This window comes from Fringilla coelebs (assembly GCF_963513975.1).
Source record: "Fringilla coelebs genome assembly, chromosome: 9".
NCBI classification, from domain to species: domain Eukaryota; kingdom Metazoa; phylum Chordata; class Aves; order Passeriformes; family Fringillidae; genus Fringilla; species Fringilla coelebs.
Genome location: NC_140067.1, coordinates 23,872,406 through 23,876,420, shown reverse-complemented (window position 1 = coordinate 23,876,420; position 4,015 = coordinate 23,872,406).

Below are 4,015 nucleotides of genomic sequence, written 5' to 3'. Positions count from 1 at the left end.
GTGCCCGAGACCTTGCAGCGAGACAGCCCCCGTGTCCCGCCTGCCTGCAGCTCTGCATCACTCCTCCCTCTCTCTCTCAGTCCGTGTCTCCATCTCTCTCCCCATCCCATGGCCTCCTGCCTGTGCCTGCCTCTCACCCCCAGCACCAACACTCTGTTGTGCAGCCATGTCCAGGGAATGGTTTGGTCTCTTGTTCCGGGGTACTGCCCTGCCCTGCGTGCATGGGGAGGGAGGAGGGGCTGGTCAGGGAGCGACGTGCTCCGTGTGCTCCCAGCGTGTCCCTGGGAAATGGTCCCCTCAGTCCATCTTCCCAGCATGCTCAGAGCAGGGGCTGCCTATTCTGCATCATCTTACACAACCTAAGCTCAATACATCTGGGTGGATTTTTTTTTTATCAAATAACTTCAGTGTGAGCCCTTTGGGCCTCTCAGCCCAGTGACCAACCAAACCCTGTTTGGCAGCAGACAGCTGTAACACAACCAGCTCAGCGCCCCGCAGCAGGGGAACCTCCTCAGGCCAGCCACGAGACAACCCAGCTAAAAAAATCCTTTTCCTGACCCTGAAAATCATAGAGAGGGCATTTCTAAAAGGCAGCAGAGGCCTTGGTAAGCGCTGCTGCTGAAGCATTATGCAGAGAATGTCACATCTCACCTTCCCCTAGCTGCAAGAACTGAAGCCACTCCCTAGGAGGGTGAAGTTAGGGTGATGCTCTATTCTTACCCAGTGTCAGAGAGGGGCATCCCACAGCACCTAGAAAGGGATCTGCCTTTTATGGGGCCAAGAAATTGGGCAGAAAGAAGCAGGTGGTGAGCCAAAGCCTCTGGTGAGAATTTGCCCCAAACCTGGCCGTGTCCATCCCCATCCCCTACCCTCCAGATCTCCATTTCTGCTCCATCCATCTTCTCCTGCCGCTCCTACTCTCTGCCTCTCCTTGAAGAGCTCATTAAATGCATGATAACCTCCCCCTCCCAAACCAGCCATGGCTACTTTGCACATTCCTTGGGACAAGCCAGGCTCCTGTGTTACACCCCCTGATGCCAGGGATGGATCCTAGTGGAGATGCTCACAGAAAAAGCAGGACAGGTAATGTGGAGCAGTTACTGAAGGCTTGTGGAGAGGAGGATTGCTGGAGCAGGGCCTTGTCCTGCTGATCATCCCTAGGGCACAAGGATCCTGAACAGCTCCTGGGGAGGGTCACAGCCATGGGGAAGGTTGAGCCCTCACTTTCTCCTGTCCCTTTGCTCCCTGTACCCTTGTATCACATTGGGTACAGTCCTTCTGCCTGTCCTCCAGGGTCTTTCAAGGAAAGATGTGAAAATTCTTTTATTTTGTCCCTTAGAAGTCCATAAAGGGTCACAAGTAACTTTCAGGCAAGCTCCAAAGGTGGGGCTTTGTGCTAAATTTGGTGACCTGCTGGGTGTTGCTGGCATCCCTGGAACAGCAAGGCACTTTGGACAAACAAGGAAATCCACAGCCACGGTGTCCTTGCAGCAGACAGGATACTAGGAGCAGTACTCAACAACTTCTCAGGAAGGCACAGCCCTTCCCAGAAAGACAGAAGTGATGTGACTCACCCAAAGGCCAGAAGAGGTGTTTCCTTGTCAGGGATTTCCCTCTGCATGGAGAGATTTGTTTGGTAACTGCTCTAAATTTGGCAGCTGAGTCCCTCAGTGCCAGCTCTGGTATCTCCAGGTGGTTGAGTACATATGTACCCCATGGGATGAGGAGATATGGAGATGCCAAAGCAGAGAAGGTGGTGACTGTGTGGGGGACTCTGCTCCAGGGAGGCCTTCAGCCAGGTCACCACTGCCACCACCCCACTGAGCTCGCCTGGCAGAGACACCTCTGAGTGCCCTGAGACACCCAGGGTACGTCAGCCACTCGCTGGACTGCTGTCTGCCTGCTGCTCTGTTTGTCAGCCTCCCTTCCCTCCCCACCCCAACACACAAGTTATCCCAGACAGCAGCCTCCCCTCCTTTCCAGATGTCCCTGTGCTCCTTAGCTCCAAGCCACAGAAACAGCAATGGTGGCAACCAGCCTCCAAAACACACAGAGGGACTGAACCTGCTGGGGACTGACACCTCTGGGGTGGGAGCAAAGACAGAAAACTAAACAATGGAGGGGGGAACGAAAGAGTCATGCCCAAAAGTCATCTCTGACCCTCCCTTCCTCCAGTACACAGAAAGGGACCTGGGAATGCCATGGCCTCCTGATCCACGTGGTTGGGATGGTGAAGCTTAGCTGTGGTGAGGACGCTGAGTTTGTTCTGTCCTACTGCTCTTACCTTTGTGTACCCACTCAGTAAAACTCACAGGATGGGGGGAGGGACGGGGGTTTGTAATGGGGCCTTCAGCTCTGGGACTGGTTTGGAAAAATGTCTTTGGGTGGGCATGGGAAGAAAATAATCATCTGTGATGATCCATGTGACCGCTGGGGAGGTGAGGATGGGGGTTTCCAGGGTGCAGGAAAGGTGTGGGAAGAAGCTCGTGGGTTTTGGTCTTTGAACCGCCACTTTTTAACAGTCAACTTGCTGAAAGTGAAATGAACTTCAAATGTCTTTTGGGAAAAGAAAATAAATAAAGGGGGGAGGGAAAGGGGTTGAAATTGCCATGCCACCAATTTCACCTTTGTCAAAAGTTTTGGAGCCTTTTTTTTTCTTTATTTCTGTTGCTAAATGAAAAACCAGTCATTGACAAAAAATACTTTATCAGCAAAATGTTTAAATTATGTAATAAACAAAACAAAACAGAGATGTTATTGGTGTGATTTTAAAACAGCCCCAAGACCGAGTCAGAACAAGAGAGCAAATGCCTGCACTACTGGGATAACCCATGGCCAAATCCCCACAAACAAGGAAGCCTGAAAAAAAAAAGTAATAAGCAAGATCTAGCCAAGAGTATTCATCATTTATTGACCTCTTACCTGTCACAGTTGAGACAGCCATGGTACACAGAGTATCAGCATGCAATTTCAGAAAGCTTCAGTCCATACAGAGCAACACCTTAATCACTTCAGAAGGCTGCAAACATCCACCCTTCTTGTTCTGTAGCCCAGCTTTTTATCCCCTCCTGTTGATGCACTGCCCCTGTGTGCCCTCTGCTCCCTTTGGTGTTGGTCAGTGCCCCTGGGCACTCCATGGCTCATTGCTGTCAGTGCTGCTCACCTGCTGCTCACAGCTGTGCCCACTGGGGATGGGGCTGGGCCAGCCCCACTCCCAACTACCCCCAGCTGTGTGCCTACACCTGCCTTTCAAAAAAGCCAAGTCATGGAAAAACAGTTTCCCTAACAGCTGTCCCTATGCTGTACAACAGGAGAAGGGACCATGCCAGGGGCTAAAATACATCTCACTTAAATAAAAGTGCAAAGCAGACGTAATACTCATGAAGCAAAAGCATGGATGGTGCTTTATCAGATACCATTTTATCAGAGGCTTGAGAGATAAGGAGGGGTGAGTGAGTCCCCAGTGTCCTTCTCCATCTGGGACCTCCTCTTTCACCACCATGCAGGGCAGGGGCTTCAGCAGAGCTTCAGCTTCCAGCATCTGGTGGCACTTATTTCCCCTGAAACTTCTTCCCTCTGCATGGCATCTGAGGAAGGTGGGAGCAGTGTGCAGTGTCCAGAATGCAGCTGCACCCACATGAGAGCTGCAGTGAAGGGTGAAGGGAGCACTGTGGGCTTTGCCTCATTCAAGCTCTGTTCAGAGGAACAGTGGGAAGCCCCTGTGGAGAGCTACCTTAGTGGTGGTGGTGGCCTCTGACAAACATACCATCAGGGAGGGAGGACAGGCAGCACCAAACCAGAGGTTGGTTTGAGACACACTCAAGACATCTTCAGTATTTTTAAACTAATGAAATCAGGTTATGGGCACTGCAGCAGAATGGGATGGCATTCTCAGGTACAAGAGCCACAGCACACCAGCACGGGGAGCACTGCCAGCCTGGGAGGAGACACCACATGGAGCATCACCAGTGCCACAACTCAGAACTCATCTCCCCCAGCAGCCTCTCATGCTGCT